Source organism: Triticum aestivum, chromosome 2D (genome assembly GCF_018294505.1).
Source record: "Triticum aestivum cultivar Chinese Spring chromosome 2D, IWGSC CS RefSeq v2.1, whole genome shotgun sequence".
In the NCBI taxonomy this organism is placed as follows: domain Eukaryota; kingdom Viridiplantae; phylum Streptophyta; class Magnoliopsida; order Poales; family Poaceae; genus Triticum; species Triticum aestivum.
In genome coordinates, this window is record NC_057799.1 from 542,021,999 (window position 1) to 542,039,314 (window position 17,316).

The window sequence follows — 17,316 nt, forward strand, 5'->3', positions numbered from 1 at the left end:
GTGCCAGCTGTGCGGCAGCGAGCCAGGATTCCGAGCCAATCGTTATCGGAGAGCAGCCGAGGCCGCGTGACATGATTTTGTGTGAGAGCGTGGCAGCCAAGCAACCTAGGGCCCGGTTTGTGGAATTGTTTTTTTTTTTTTTGAGAATCCGGTTTGTGAAATTGTTTTAGATCATCAGGGGAGCCCCCTTTCCATTAATAAAATGAAACCCATAACAGAAGTCTCAGACGCTTTTCGCGCATGCTGCAATGCATGTTCAGAGAAAGAAAATGAACAGAAAGGAAAAAGGAAAATGGCCTACAGCCAAGATACATGCTTTTTATGATCCCTCAAAGTGGAACATCTATGGTGAGCGAAGAAAGAACTAAGCAACGTAATCTTCCAGCGTCTCAGCGGGGAGCGGGTCACTCTCAACAGCCAGCATCTTCTTGTCTTCAGCAGCAAGCATCAGGCGAACCTCCTTGATCTGTTCCAGGATTCCCCCCTTCATCTTCTTGAAAGGTTGCGTTGGGGAGCCCGGCCAGTCCAGCGGCGAGGCAGGGCTTGAGTTTGCTTGAGTTGATTTCTTCTCTGGAGCCTCATTTGATTTTGAATTGTCTGGGCTCCTGAAGCCGCATTTACGTATCCCCAAAGCCAGCTTGGGGAGGAAATGTGTTGGCGAGACACCTCCAGTGTCCACCAGACCCATTTTCACCCCATATCCAGCTACAAAGGGGCTTTGAGGATGCAGGATATCCAGTGCAGTATTCTCTGCATTTTCTCCTGCGAATCCTTTGAGTATAGAACCATCCACCTCTTGAGTGTCCTCCAGACCAGCCACCAGATCTGTTTAATATCAGACCAAATAGCATTATCAAAAACATGATTATTCCTAACTTTCCAAAGGCACCACAGTAGACAGGCGCAAAAGGCATTTAGTACTTCATGTTTTTTATTAGCAGGCCAAAATTTGGCAATAGAGAGATAGCTAGACCCTAAATCAACAGAAAGAAAGGAGGAGACCTCAGTCCAGATGTTTTTTGCTACTACACAACCAAAAAACAAGTGGTCTACTGTTTCCTGGTCAGAATAGGCATCCCGAAGTTTTGTCAATCCCCCTTTTAAGCAAGTGTCTTTAGTCATCAGTTTGTTATGGGCCAGCAGCCAGAGAAAGACCTGAACTCTGGGTGGCACTACAATAGACCAAACTGAAGGAATAAAGACAGGTTTCACCCCCCCTAAAATTAATGATGGCATACAACGAGCTGGAAGAGTAAACCCCCTTGGATTCATATTGCCAGATCATATCATCTTCCTCTCCAGTGAGGGTAGTCTCTTTTATAATTTGTTCAAGGCAGTACCACTCTTCCATCATAGCAGGGGTAAAGACCCTGCTAAATGTAAGTTTGATAGTGTCCCCATCCCAAACATCAGAAACTGTAACACATTGTTGATGACAGATAGCATAAAGTGGCCAGAACTGGACAGAAAGGGGAGAGGTGCCAAACCATATATCCTCCCAGAATCTGGTTTTTCTCCCATTCCCTACTACCCATCTATAGCCAAACTTTAGAGCTTTAGCAGCCCACATAACTCCTTGCCAAAACTTGGAGGAAGCCTGTGGTCTACAAGCAAAGATATTAGGTGAGTTTCTAAGATATTTGTTGTCTATGATCTTTTTCCAGATCTTGCCCTCATCTTGAGCATACCTCTTGACCCAGCTGCCTAACAGACATAGATTGAGGTCTTTAATATTGGGGACCCCAAGTCCTCCATGCTCTTTTTTCATACAGACCAGATGCCAATTGGCTAGATGGAGTTTCCTATTCCCCTCAAAGTCACTCCATAAGCAATGAGCAAGCTGATTATTAATTAAATCTAGAGCCCATTTGGGAAACTTAAAGAAGGACAGTAGGTAAACAGGGATACTAGCCAAACAGGCCTTGATCAGAGTTAGCCTAGCCGAGTAGGAAAGCAGTTTTCCCCTCCAACCAGCCATCCTCTTCAGAATTTTATCAATAAGGGGTTGAATATCTTCCCTTCTCAGTTTATCATAATGTAATGGAATTCCTAGGTATTTTATTGGAAACATACCTACAGTACATCCAAAAATATTAACAAAAGGGGTTAGACTGTCCCCCTCCACACCTAAAGGGATGAGCTCACTCTTAGCATAGTTTATTCTCATCCCTGAAACTTTTTCAATGCAGGTCAGGATCATTTTTAAGTTGGCTGCTTTAGATTCATCCTCATCCATGAAGAGGATGGTATCGTCTGCATACTGCAAACAGACCACCCCTCCAGGGATGAGGTCAGAGCATAGACCTCTAATTAGATCATGAGATGTAGCTTTGATGAGCATCCTAGTTAAAACATCTACTACAATGTTAAAAAGAAGGGGGGATATAGGGTCCCCTTGCCTTAGCCCCTTGTTGGTAATGAATAAGTCACTTTCCACTCCATTTACCATGACCCCTACAGAGCCCATGTGTGTGATTTGGTGAATCCATTTGATCCAAACAGAACCAAAGTTTCTTCTGTGGAGGATCTCCAACAAGAAATCTAGATTGACCTTATCAAAGGCCTTCTCATAGTCTAGTTTAAGCACTAACCCTGAGTTGTCTGAATGGAAAGTGGAGTGCAACACCTCATGTGCAGTCACCACACTTTCCAGGATATATCTTCCTTTAATAAAAGCTGACTGATTACTAGAGGTGAGAAAGTTCATAACCACAACAAGCCTATTGGTCAGAACTTTTGTAAAGACTTTTAAAATACAATTCAGTAAGCTAATAAGCCTAAATTTCCTCATATTGGTGGCATCCTCTTCTTTAGGTATGAGGGAAATCATGGCAAAATTTAATCTATAAATATCTAGGGTGCCTGCATGGAAGTCATCAAATAGAGCCATAACATCTTGTTTGATGGTCTCCCAAAACTCTTGCAAAAAGAGGAAAGAGAGGCCATCTGGACCAGGTGCTCCTTCAGAGTATGAACCAAAGATGGCCTCCTTCACTTCTTTTTCAGTGAATGGGGTTTGAAGTGCCTCATTCCTGTCTTCGGAGATTTTTTCCTCAGAAGAGAAAAAATTCTGGTTCAGACTAAATCCCTCTCTATCTTCTTTTTTGAAAAGATCTTTGTAAAAATCAGAGGCTATTTTTAACATTTCTTTAGTGTCAAAGGTAGGGCCATTGGGCCCATCAAGGGAATGGATGAGAGATTTCCTTCTCCTCTGATTTGCTACTGCATTAAAGTATTTGGTGTTCTTGTCACCTTCTAGAATGTCTCTGTCTCTAGACCTTTGTCTAGCTTTGGTCTCCTCTTTAATCCAGATAAACTGGAGTTCTAGATATTTTTCATCCTAGTATTCTCCATATCAGAAAGACAAGTTGATTCAGACTTGATATCAAGCTCATCATATTCCTCTGTGAGGGCATTTTTCTTCTTCCTAATTTCTGCTTCTACATTCTTACTCCAGCCCTTGGAAAATTTCCTAAATCTCCTAACTTTCTCCTGCCAGATATCTATTGGCCTAATTTTATTGACCGGGGCAGACCAGTTCTTAATGGCCAGCTCTTTGAATTCACTATGTAGCAGCCACCATTTTTCAAACTTGTAACTAGAGGGCCTAGGGCTGCTTCCTAAGCCAGAATCCCATAACAAGGGGGTGTGATCACTCCCAGTTCTAGGGAGAGCTTGAGAGGTACATACAGGGAAAATAGCCTTCAGCTCAGTGGTGCAGAAGATCCTATCAATTGTAGTCATGATGTTATTCTCCTGGTTGTTAGCCCAGGTGAATTTCCTACCTGACATCCTAATTTCCAGCAGGCTCCATATCTCCACCCATGCATTAAATTTACCTGCCCAATGGTGATTGATGTTGTGTATTGACATGTGCTGCATATCGGTGTATACGTGGTGTACTTGTCCTGTTCTTTAGGGTCTTGACCGATGCTCCCACGGTCCTACACCAGTCAATACACAACATAGAGTGAGAGGCTTTGGCTCATGCTGGTTAAGGTCATCTTCAACGCCGACCCCCTAAGGCCTTGTTCGGTTACACCTCTTCTCAAGAGGATTGGAGGGGATTTGGGTGGATTTTGACTTGTAAGAGATTATATCGACCTCAAACCATGCCAAACCCCTCCTAAATCACTGTCAACCGAACAAGGCCTAAAGTGGACACGGGATTCGTCTGTGGATGAGTTCGGACACGTCCACAGACAATGGTACGGAAGCCGGCAACGGCCAGCGTACATCTTAAACGGGATTTGAATATACCAGACGATTTTCGTGCAAACTGGATGATTTTTATTTAAACCGGACCATATTCATTACATTTTTGACATATTTTGTTAAGCAAAAGCGTCATGGAGTTAACCTAGGTTGATGAATGGCTTCTGTTGCGGAGATGAGATTATGGACAATGCTCTATTGCGAATTCGACAAAGTCCCTTTATAATGCCCTCCTGGAGCGACAGATGCATGGTACAAGCGGTTGTCTTTGCGCTCTAGTGCTCTTGGTGCGCATCTCACTTGATCTCTCTTATCTCCAGTTTCCTTCTTTCCATGTATGTGCTTGATTTAGTCCGTGTTTTGCCCCAGTTCCTATATATGAAAACAAAATAAAGAGAGGATTTTGGAATCCTTTGCATTTATTAGTCATTAGTAGCAATATCGGACCAAATATCTCAGTTTTTATGAAATAAACCAGTATAAACAACGGTGTGTGAGTGTAAGAATAACACTCATCACAGCGTAATCCAATTATTCTCGAAGATTTGAAATATCTCTCCACCAAGCCTGTTAGGAATATATGCAGGTCTATCAAAGCGAAATTTGTTATATGATGCATACATTTAGGGGAGCTTATTTTATCTTTGAGATATGTTTCCATGTATACTTTTTGCACGCAACTGGTTACATATCTATCTATCCTTCGATGTTTCACTATTTTGTCAACAATCGTTCAAAAAGGGGAAGAGTGTTGGTGCAATTGAGTGCCCCGAGAGTTTTGGAGATTGTTGCACAGAAACAGTGAGGGACTAATTTGTTTGCTAGTGCACACAGAGAGATTAGGTCCCTGAAGTTCAGAGTAGTTTGCTATAAACCGAGAATATTATTATCTACGAAGCAAAGAAGAATGCTAAGGCAATCGAGGAGATTGCTATCGAAGAGTTTGTGTGCCGGAGATCTCCCCCCCCCCCCAAGAAATATTTCTGAGTCAAAGCAATTGGTACGCGGGGCGTCCGAGAGAAAAGGACTTCAGCAGAGAAGAATAGAGATGAAATGAAGACCTAGCATTTATTTTGTAGGTCATTTTCTTTCATTGAGCCATAGGACCACCATACTATTGAGAGGGGATTAGAGTTTCAAGACTTATATCTTTACTAGCACAAATGCCCGTGCGTTGCAATGGGTGAAAAAAATGCAAAACCTGCTACACATGCCATTACTCACCATTTCTTATATCCATTTATGATAAATGTGGTAATAAGTTTAAATTGATTGCCGCTTTTCGCAACATGAATTGTGGACATGAAGAAATGAATATGATGTCCTTCATTTGACTAGGATGCACTAGAAGAACGCCCGCGCGTTGCAACGGGGCCATATTAACTTTAAGAGTTCAATATTAATCATGTTAATATTACATTTTGTTGGAAATATGCCCTAGAGGCAATAATAAATTGGTTATTATTATATTTCCTTGTTCATGATAATCGTTTATTATCCATGCTAGAATTGTATTGATAGGAAACTCAGATACATGTGTGGATACATAGACAACACCATGTCCCTAGTAAGCCTCTAGTTGACTAGCTCGTTGATCAATAGATGGTTACGGTTTCCTGACCATGGACATTGGATGTCATTGATAACGGGATCACATCATTAGGAGAATGATGTGATGGACAAGACCCAATCCTAAGCCTAGCACAAGATCGTGTAGTTCGTTTGCTCAGAGCTTTTCTAATGTCAAGTATCATTTCCTTAGACCATGAGATTGTGCAAATCCCAGATACCGTAGGAATGCTTTGGGTGTACCAAACGTCACAACGTAACTGGGTGGCTATAAAGGTGCACTACAGGTATCTCCGAAAGTGTCTGTTGGGTTGGCACGAATCGAGACTGGGATTTGTCACTCCGTGTAAACGGAGAGGTATCTCTGGGCCCACTCGGTAGGACATCATCATAATGTGCACAATGTGACCAAGGAGTTGATCACGAGATGATGTGAGTTACGGAACGAGTAAAGAGACTTGCCGGTAACGAGATTGAACAAGGTATCGGGATACCGACGATCGAATCTCGGGCAAGTAACATACCGATAGACAAAGGGAATTGCATACGGGATTGATCGAATCCCCGACATCGTGGTTCATCCGATGAGATCATCGTGGAACATGTGGGAGCCAACATGGGTATCCAGATCCCGCTGTTGGTTATTGACCGGAGAACGTCTCGGTCATGTCTGCATTGTTCCCGAACCCGTAGGGTCTACACACTTAAGGTTCGATGACGCTAGGGTTATAGGGAAAGTATGTACGTGGTTACCGAATGTTGTTCAGAGTTCCGGATGAGATCCCAGACGTCACGAGGAGTTTCGGAATGGTCCGGAGGTAAAGATTTATATATGGGAAGTCCTGTTTTGGTCACCGGAAAAGTTTCGGGTGTTATCGGTAATGTACCGGGACCACCGGGAGGGTCCCGGGGGTCCACCAAGTGGGGCCACCAGCCCCAGAAGGCTGCGTGGGCCAAGTGTGGGAGGGGACCAGCCCCAGGTGGGCTGGTGCGCACCCCCACCAAGGCCCAAGGCGCATGGGAGAGTGGGAGGGGGCAAACCCTAGGTCCAGATGGGCCTTAAGGCCCACCCTAGTGGCGCCCCCCCTTTCCTCCCCTTGGCCGCCCCCCTAGGTGGGATCTAGGGCTGGCCGCCAGCCCTTGGGGTGGAAACCCTAGAGGGGGCGCAGCCCCCTCCCCCCCTATATATAGTTGAGGTTTGGGGCTGCCCAAGACACGAGAACGTCTCTCTTTCGGCGCAGCCCTACCCCTCTCCCTCCTCCTCCTCTCCCGCGGTGCTTGGCGAAGCCCTGCGGGATTGCCACGCTCCTCCATCACCACCACGCCATCGTGCTGCTGCTGGATGGAGTCTTCCCCAACCTCTCCCTCTCTCCGTGCTGGATCAAGGCGTGGGAGACGTCACCGGGCTGCACGTGTGTTGAACGCGGAGGCACCGTTCTTCGGTGCTTAGATCGGAATCAACCGCGATCTGAATCGCTACGAGTACGACTCCTTCATCCGCGTTCTTGCAACGCTTCCGCATCGCGATCTACAATGGTATGTAGATGCACTCCCCTTCCCCTCGTTGCTAGATTACTCCATAGATTGATCTTGGTGATGCGTAGAAAATTTTGAATTTCTGCTACGTTCCCCAACACATTTAATATTCTCATACATATCAAATGACATTGGCGACCTTTTTTACCATCAAATCCTCACACACACACTCTCTCCCTCCCTCTTCCTCACTCTCTCCCCCCTCTCCCTCCCTCTCTCTCTCGCTCTCTCTATCTCTAACACACACACATATCCATTTTATTGGGTACGGGACCATAATCCATCTATTTCACACACACACACGCTAGTGCATAACAATATGGATTATGTGTATTATATTTGCTACCACAACTGAGGGAATTAATTTCATGTAAATCGGCCAGCTACAGCTTCATGACAAACAATACATCTAAATTCTCAGCGTTATTTTTATGTAATATGCATTATCTTTATACTATTTCTTGATTGTGTTCAAACTATTACTTGCTACCACCAAATGATATCTAAACTCTCTCTCTCTCTCTCTCTGACACACACTCACACACACACGCTCTCATATTATAAGACCAAAAACTTTTACCAATTACCATACTGTTACTTTTGTTGTCCACAAAATGCAGTGAGGTAATTCTGAGGAAATAAAATGCAGAGTTGACCAAAATAATTAACCACTATACTTGATGTAGAAGATGATGAAAGTATAAGCCTGCTGATAGCAGCACCAAATGAAACTTCAAGAACACCACCCACACAAGGATTAAAATCTATAACCATACAAACTCAACTTCAACATGACTCTCCCTCCTTAATTGCCTTCTCTAATCTTCATCTTGCCCGTGTGTTGCAGCTCGTTCCAGAAAGAAATAAAACATGAGCTGCTGTGACTTGCAAGGAGCATCAACGTATGTATAGACAAATTTTCTTAATATTAGTTCATAGCGGAAACCTAGGAATATCAAAGCAATGGTTGAATTACCTTTGAGTCTTTAACATCCAATTAGAATGTGGTGCCTGTGTAGGCGAGGTGAAGCCCTGGAATATATGATAGCTTAGCCACTTTGACAGTGGGGAAAACTATAGACCGAGCCTCCTCTTTGAACACATCTTCCCATGGGAGTGGACTTATACGCCCCTCTCCCTCGCTCTGTGCTCTACTGATGCAAGCCACACAAGCTAGCTAGCAATGACCGTTTTCTGATGCACGCTGAAGCTGGATGACCTCCCCCGATTATTGCCGCGTGGATGACTTGTTACTCTTGGAGCTTGGGCTCCTAGGAGGTTAGAGGTTCCTCCGGAAGCTTCCTTGCTTGTGTTGTGCTCGGTAGAAGTTTGTAAAGGTGTGGTGGTCGCCTTCAAGACCAACCCCGAGTGATTTGAGGTTCATCCGTTGGGGGTGACTTGAAAGAGAATACGGTGAGCCTTCGTGGCGTTCCGCAAGCTTCGGCTCCGGCACCGCTCTAAACAGAGAGTAGCTCTTCCCCAAGGAAGAGTGAACTTTGGGATAAAATCCGCGTCCTCGCCTCACTTGTGGTTAATCCTTCCTGCACTTTACTTTGCCTTGTATGCTTGTTGACTTGCTAATGAGATTGTTGCTGTAGGATCAAAAGTATGTCTAGAGGGGGGGGGGTGATTAGACTACTTGACCAAATAAAAATCTAGCCTTTTCCCAATTTTAGTTCTTGGCAGATTTTAGCAACTTAGCACAAGTCAAGCAATCAACCTACACATGCAATTCTAAGTGTATAGCAGCGGAATGTAAAACAATTGCATATGAAGGTAAAGGGAGGAGTTTGAGGGAGCAAACACAATGTTGACACGGAGATTTTTTATCCGTGGTTCCAATAGGTGGTGCTATCGTACATCCACGTTGATGGAGACTTCAACCCACGAAGGGTAACGGTTGCGCGAGTCCACGGAGGGCTCCACCCACGAAGGTCCACGAAGAAGCAACCTTGTCTATCCCACCATGGCCGTCGCCCACGAAGGACTTGCCTCACTAGGGTAGATCTTCACGAAGTAGGCGATCTCCTTGCCCTTACAAACTCCTTGGTTCAACTCCACAATCTTGACGGAGGCTCCCAAGTGACACCTAGCCAATCTAGGAGACACCACTCTCCAAGAAGTAAAAAATGGTGTGTTGATGATGAACTCCTTGCTCTTGTGCTTCAAATGATAGTCTCCCCAACACTCAACTCTCTCTCATAGGATTGGATTTGGTAGAAAGAAGATTTGAGTGGAAAGCAACTTGGGGAAGGCTAGAGATCAAGATTTATGTGGTTGGAATGGAATATCTTGACCTCAACACAAGTGTAGGTGGTTCTCTCTCAGAAAATATGTATTGGAAGTGTAGGCATGTTCTGATGGCTCTCTCCACGAATGAAGAGTGGGTGGAGGGGTATATATAGCCTCCACACAAAATCTAACCGTTACACACAAATCACCAAACTCGGTGGGACCGATTCAGAGAACTCGGTCAGACCGATCTGGTTCATAATGTGACCGTTAGGCATTTCGGTGGGACCGACTGTCAACTCGGTGCGACCGATTTCATTAGGGTTAGGGCATAACGTAATCTCGGTGAGACCGATTTTGGTAATAGTCAAACAGAGAGTTGGCCAGGCAAACTCGGTGGGACCGATTCACTCATCTCGGTTGGACCGAAACGTTACGAAAAGGAAACAGAGTGTTTGCATTGCAATCTCGGTGGGACCAATCGCTCATCTCGGTTTGACCGAAACGTTACGAAGGGAAATAGAGAGATTACAATCCCATCTCGGTGAGACCGAGATCCCTATCAGTGAGACCGAAAAGACTAGGGTTTCTGGTAGTGGCTATGTCAACTGAACTCGGTGGCTCCGGATAGAAAAAATCGGTGGGGCCGAGTTGGATATGTGGTTTGGGACATATGTGGATATGAGAAAGTAGTGGAGGGTTTTGGAGCATATCACTAAGCATTTTGAGCAAGAACCTCATTAAGCAACACCTCATCCCTTCTTAATAGTATTGGCTTTTCCTATAGACTCAATGTGATCTTGGATCACTAAAATAGAAAATGTAGAGTCTTGTGCTTTGAGCTTGAGCCAATCTTTTGTCCTTAGCATTTTGAAGGGCCCACTTTCTAATCCATGCCATGCCAATCATTGAGCTTTCCTGAAATATTCATCTTGAAATAGCATTAGCTCAATGAGCTATATGTTGTTAGGAATTACCAAAACCACCCAAGGATAGTTGCACTTTCAATCTCCCCCTTTTTGGTATTGATGACAACATATAGACCAAAGCTTCGACAAATGATAAATAGTATTGAAAAACATCGTCGCTTTGAGAAGTATGTGATAAGCAAGAGCTCCCCCTAAATTTGTGCATTATTTAAAATTTGCTTTTGAATGCAAATGCACAATCGATTAGGATCATGGGTTACTCTTCCATGTCACATACATCTTGGTGGAGCGCTCAAAATGATAGAAGTTAAAGCATGCACTCATCACCAAAACAAGTGAATGATCATCTAGAATATAAAAGATAATATCATCCAACAAGCATTAAGGGTAGCATATGATCAAACACATGATCAAACAAGTATCTCACAAGGACATAAAGAAGCTCACACAAGCACACAACAAAGTTTCAAACCAAACCAAATAAGTGCAAAGAGAGATAAAAACCAACACTCTCTCTCTCGAAGCCTATGATCTATAGATTTTTTCTCCCCCTTTGGCAACAAGTTACCAAAAAGTTCAAAAATGCATAGTGCTAAGCGACTCTCAGGCTTGATCTTGGTGAGGTGGTGTTGAGAGAACTCCAAGAACGAAGGCTTCAGATGAAGTAGCTGGAGCTGGTGGAGTAGCTGCTGGAGGTAGAACTAGAGATGTAGCTGCTGGTGCTGATGCTGTAGCTCTAGTGTCTGTCACTGGCACTGCAGTAGATCTCTGTCCTCTGGGCACTCTGGCAAAAGCATCTGTGGCAGACTTTCCCTTCTTCTCCTCAGCTTCCTCCTGTAGTTGCTCAACTGTAGTTTGGATCTCTGTTACCTTGACATCAAGGTCATAGAATTTCTGCTCAATGATCCTCTCTAGACTCTCCTGGTTCTTGGTCAGGGTGGCCAAGCCCTTCTCAATCCTCAGGGTGGATTGGATCAGGTATCCAAGCTAGTCTTGCTTGCTCTTCAAGAATACCTGAGATGCCTCCTCTGCTGTTGGCATCTTTGCAGCCTTCTTTGCCTTAGCCTTTTCTCTCTTCTCATGTGCTTGAGCTGAAGATGGTTCATTCTCATTCATCACAACAGTGTTATCTTCAAATTCAGGATAGATGGGCAGGTGCTCCTTATCCAAAATGTACTTGCCTTTGCCCATCTTTGAGTTGATGAGCTTCTGAATGTGTGGGGCATACCCACAACTTCTCTTTTGGTCAGCAGCAGTCCTCTTGATTGTCTCTACAATCAGGCTCATAAATTTGAATTTCTGTGGGACATCAAATATGTGCAGCAAGTTGATGGCATGTCCTCTGATCATCTTGGGATCACCTGACTTGGGTAGCAGTGTGTGCCTTAAGATCCAGTTGATTGTTGGCAGACCAGACAACAGGTAGTGAACTGATCCAAACTTATGTGTATCCAAAGCAGCATCCGGGATCTCCTTGTACATGTTGGCCATAGTGTTGTGGTCCTTCTTCTTCTCTGCATAAATGTCCAAGTCATCCTCATGCTCCTTAGGAGCATTGATTAGCTTAGCCCATTCCTCAACTGTAGACTGGTACCTAGTACCCTCAGACATCCATACTATCCTTCCATCTGGATAGAAATGTGCAGTGGAGTAGAATTGCATGATGAGCTCATCATTCCACTTGGTGAGCTTCTGGGCAACAAAAGTATCCACTCCACATGCCTTGAAGCTATCAAGCACGCCAGGGAAGTGATCCTCATTCTCCTTGATGAATTCCTAGTCAACCCATCTCATATCACACACAATGGGCTTCTTGTCAAGCAGAACAGTCTCATAGAAGTCCTGCTGCTCCTTAGTGTGAAACCTGTAGTCCACAACAGTCCTTCTCCTGATAGCATATGGATCAGACTGTCTCCATAGTCTCAATCCTGCATCCCTCCTGATCTTCATGTTCTCTGCAACTGGGTGTGCATCAGTGTGGTCAGGGATCTTGGGCTTCAGCTTCCTCAAAATAACAGAATCATCATCTTCTTCAGCAGCTTCAGGCACTGGGGCCTTGTTCTTCTCTTCAGCAGGTATGTTCCTAGTGCTTCTCTTGGGTTTTGGCTTTGGAGTTGGAGCAGCAGCCTTGGGAGCAGCTTTGGGCTTTGATTGAGCAGCCCCTGATTTGATTGCATCTACCATAAGCTTTTGTGCTTTGGGTGTTGGTGCAGCATCCTCTTCCTCTTCTTCTGAAGGTTCTTGCATCATGGAGGGCTTTCCAATGACTCTGGCCATTGTTTTGTTAACCCTCTCCTTCCTCTTCTTCCCTTTTTCAGCTTCGTCAGCAGCTGATTTTGAAGCTTCAGTAGTTGATGTTCTGACTTTTGACATGGGCTATCTTCTTGCTGGCATCTTTGTTTTCAAACCAGGTTTTGTTGTAGCAGCTGTGCCATACTCTTTCTTAAGCACCTTCTTCTTTGAAGTGGCTTCATCTTCAGCTGCCACATAATCTTCATCCTCAGAGTCAGAAGTTTTCCTCTTCCTTGTCCTGGTAGCAGCCTTTGGCAGATTGCTTGGTGTGCTCCTGCTGCCTTCATCATAGCTGCTAGAGGGATCTGAACCCTCACTCATCTGCACCTCTTGCTCAGACCTGTTCTGACTATCACTCTGGTCAGACATCTCTGCAAATACTCTGACAGCAGACCCTGTGAATGGGTTATAGATGAGGTAGAGTAGATGAGTATCACAAAGTACAGGAGTTTTGCAAAATGGATGACTTAAAAACTTAGTTTTAGTTCTTCACATAAAGCATTTCGGATCTACCGATTTGTAAACTCGGTGATACCGAAGCAGCTTTTGGAACCTAAACTGATGAACTCGGTCAGACCGAGTCACAGTTCGGTGGTACCGAGACTTCTAGGGTTTCACAGAGAATCGAACTCGGAGACACCGATTTGCAGTTTTCGGTCAGACCGAAAACGCATGTGCTCTGGCCTAAGCCAAAATCGGTGAGACCGATTTCTACAACTCGGTCGGTCCGAGATGAATTCGGCGGAGACCTAACCCTAAATTTTCAAATCAAAACTAATCTACGGGATGTTTTCGCTGGACAGGATGATTTCAATCGTGGCAAGAATCATGGCAAAGCAATGTGCTAAGAATCGGAGTTAAGGATTAGCACAAAGTTCAACTTCGTACCCTAGTTTGGCGACGAACTTGCTACGGCGGCAACGGCGGTGGAGATTTCCGTTGACGGCGGCGGAGACCAGCGGCAGGAGGTCACTGGCGACGAGAGGACGATCCGGAGACCCGAGGAGGCAGAGCAGGTTACGCGCGGGCGAGGAGGTTCGGAAAAATTTCCAAATTTTGGCCCGTCGGTATATATAACCTGACCCTGTCGGTGTGACTGAGTGGAACGACTCGGTGGCACCGAGATGCAAAACTGCAAGTAGTTACTGCAACTCGGTGTGACCGAAAGGTTCTAATCGGTTGCACCGAGATTGAAAACCCTAGATCAACTTAGTGATCTCGGTAGGACCGAAAGGTATGAATCGGTCAGACCGAGATGCACAAAGAGGTTTTGGAGGTTTAAGTCTATGACGAATTGGGGACTCCGAGTGCTCCTCACACAGAGTGGTTCGAATCTGACTCGATCAAACTTTGTGATGTAGCATGAATAGAGTTTGAGACGAGGAAAGCAGAGATAGCTAGAGGGAGTTCTTAGGCATTCTTGTCCATCCATTTGGCAAAAGAGACAGAGCCAAACAATCAAAACAACAAATGGATGTCCTCGAATGAGTAAAATATGCAACCAACATGCTCACACAATAAAATGGCAAATGAAATATGTGACAAAGCATGCACAAACACTCTAGCATCTATCAAGCAATTTGGCGATGACTAGGTCATCTATATATGAGTATATTGACTTAGGAGTCAAATGAGAACATTTGATCATAGGTCATACTCATCGTTTAAGCACAAGTGGGGTTACCACTTTTACATAAAGCATTGTTGTGTTCACACCATTAGAGTTGCTTTAGCTCAATTGATTAGAGTAAAGCTCCCCCTAGATGTGATATCCCCCCTAAGAGGGATGAACTAACCTTGGGTTTTGTCGACGATGACTTCATGTAGGTGTTGAAGATGTAGATGCTCAATGTTGATGTAGATCATTTGGAGCAATCCTTTGGAGTGAGTTGCACTTTCAATACCTACACGGGTTAGTCCCACAAGGAACAAACAAGGATATCCATATACATAGAGTGATGCATACACAAGATGATGTCCATGAAAGCATTGGGTTACCTTGTCCGTTGTCTTACCAACAAGAAGGTTTGTGACTCCTTGAACTAGTGCAAGATATGGAAGTTGTTTGCACTTGTCCTCGCCAAAATGATAAGAGTGAAGTATGTTGGCGGAGTCACCCTCAAGAACTCTTTAGTTCTTCTTCTTCTGGATCCACACCATCTTGATGGTAATCCTTGGAGTTGTAGTTGTACTTGATGAAGTAGAACTTGATGTAGTCTTGGGAACCCACTTAACCAAGGCCTTAGGTGCTTCTTCAAATGCATCAATTTCCTCTTGAAGCTTGTCCTTGCCTTTTTGCTTGTGGTCTTGTGGTGGAAGATCATCTTGAGCTTGTGTCCCTTTGAAAGAAGTAGGATCATACTTCTCTTGTTGAGGAACAAACTTCGTCTTGGGGTATTGATCTTCTTCCCACTCAACTCCATTGGCATTGAAATTTCGTTCAAAACCAACACCTTGATTCTTCTGGTGTCTTCCTTGCTTGCGTACAATTTCCTCAAATTGCTTACTTCCGGCAAGACTCTTGTAAACACCTTTCTCTATAATTCCCTTCAATAAGCTATTTTCTTGCTCAAGTGTAACTTGGCTAACAGAATCATTAGTGGATTCAAGAGAATTACTAGAAGCAACAACATTGGATTTAGCATGATTGTTGTTACTACTAGATGAAGCATCTTTCTTGTTCTTGTTGCTAGATTTAACTTGTGGCATGTAAGTAGACAAGAGTAAACGCTTGGCAATGTAAGAAGAACTTTTCTTGCGAAGATCATCATTGATTGCCTTTAAAAACTCATCCTCTTGCTCAAGGTTGAGCTTTTCAAAGCGTAGCTTATCATGAGTCTTTAAAAGTTCTCGATGATTTTCCAAGGTAGTTTCAGGAGCTAACTTAAGAGTGTTTAGTTCTTTAGTTAGACGCTCAATCTCCTTCTTATCATCATCATTCATTTTATCTTGATTAGCATGATTAATTGACATTTCATCATAGTCTTCATCACTAGAGTTGTCAACAAGTAAATCATCATCACCTAGCAAATCATCTTCATCACTATTGAAATCAACATACTCGGGATGTGTTACCTTTGGACCTTTGGCCATGAAGCATCTTCCAATTCCTTCATTTGGTGAGTCAAATATGTCATAGGAGTTGGTTGACACAAGTGCTAGACTGGCAACACCTTCATCTTGAGTATATTCGGAGTCGGAGTGATAACTTCTTTCGGAGTGATTGTCGGAGTCGGAGCCAGATACCCATTCACTAACATGAGCTTGATGTCTTTTTGTGTAGCTCCTTGATGACTTTTCTTTCCTTTCTGGATCCTTGCTTCTCCGAGAGGGTTTTCGTTCATAACGATCATCTCTACTCCTCCTTTCTCTTGGTGGTGATTCTTCTCTTCTACTTCTTCTTTTGGGAGAATCTTCTCTTCTTTTGTAGGGGGGCATACACTCATTGGAGTAGTGTCCGGGTCTTCCACAATTGTAGCAATTACGCTCACGACTAGAAGATCTTTTCTCATTGTAGGACCTTGACTTGGAACTTCTTTCTTTGCTTCTACTCTTGTAGAACTTGTTGAAGTTCTTTACCATTAGGCTCAATTCTTCATTGAAGGTTTGTTTCTCACTTGATGATGTGGGAGCATCACACGAGGCTTTGTAAGCACCACTAGACTTGTTGTGAAGCTCTTCCTTATCCTTGAGTGACATCTCATGAGCAACAATTCTTCCAATGACTTCCGTTGGCTTGAGGATCTTTGTAATTGGGCATCATTTGGATCAATGTGCACACGATATCATATTTTCCATCCAAGGCTCTTAGGGTCTTCTTGATGATGAATTTGTCGGTCATCTCTTCACTTCCTAAGCCGGCAATCTCATTTGTGATGAGTGCAAGCCTAGAGTACATTTCAGCGACACCTTCACCATCCTTCATTTTGAACTTGCCAAGTTGACTTTGAAGCACATCCAATTTGGATTCCTTGACAGAGTCGGTACCTTCGTGCATATCAATCAAAGTATCCCAAATTTCCTTTGCATTCTCAAGACGGCTGATTTTGTTGAATTCTTCGGGGCACAATCCGTTGAATCGAATATCACAAGCTTGAGCATTGTATTGTAGCATCTTCAACTCTTCCGCGGTAGCTTCACGATTTGGTTCTCTCCCATCAAAGAATTCACCTTGCAAGCCAATACACACAATAGCCCAAACGGCGGGGTTTTGTCCAAGAATATGCATTTTCATCTTATGCTTCCAACTAGCAAAATTAGTACCATCAAAGTAAGGACCTCTACGGTGGTAATTTCCCTCGCTAGACGCCATACTCTCCTAGGTTGTGAAACCAAGGCTATGACCACCAAAAGCTATGGAAATCAAAGAAAATGGAGACCAAAGCTCTGATACCACTTGTAGGATCGAAAGTATGTCTATATGGGGGGTGATTAGACTACTTGACCAAATAAAAATCTAGCCTTTTCCCAATTTTAGTTCTTGGCAGATTTTAGCAACTTAGCACAAGTCAAGCAATCAACCTACACATGCAATTCTAAGAGT